Below are 342 nucleotides of genomic sequence, written 5' to 3' on the forward strand. Positions count from 1 at the left end.
GGCAGCAATCAGGGGGCTGGGGTGGGGCATGTGGGCCTTACGGGGGGGTGGTATCCCCTGTGGGGGCCATTTGGCCCCCATTGGGGGGCTGTACCCCTTGTGTTATCACCCCTTGTGAGAGTGCTGATTCCCCTGTTGGGGGGCTGAACCCCTTTTGGGGGGCTGAACCCTTTGTGTGGGGGATGACCCCACTGTTGGAGAGTATAACCCTTGTGTGGGGGCTGAATCCTCTGTTGGGGGGCTGAACCGCTTGTGTAGGGGCTGAACCCCATGTTGGGGGGCCGTAGAGCTTGTGTAGGGGACCAACCCCTTGTGTGGGGGCCATTGCCCTGTGGGAGGGCA

This window comes from Gavialis gangeticus, unplaced genomic scaffold (assembly GCF_001723915.1).
Source record: "Gavialis gangeticus isolate Ggan-Ray unplaced genomic scaffold, GavGan_comp1, whole genome shotgun sequence".
Lineage (NCBI taxonomy): Eukaryota > Metazoa > Chordata > Crocodylia > Gavialidae > Gavialis > Gavialis gangeticus.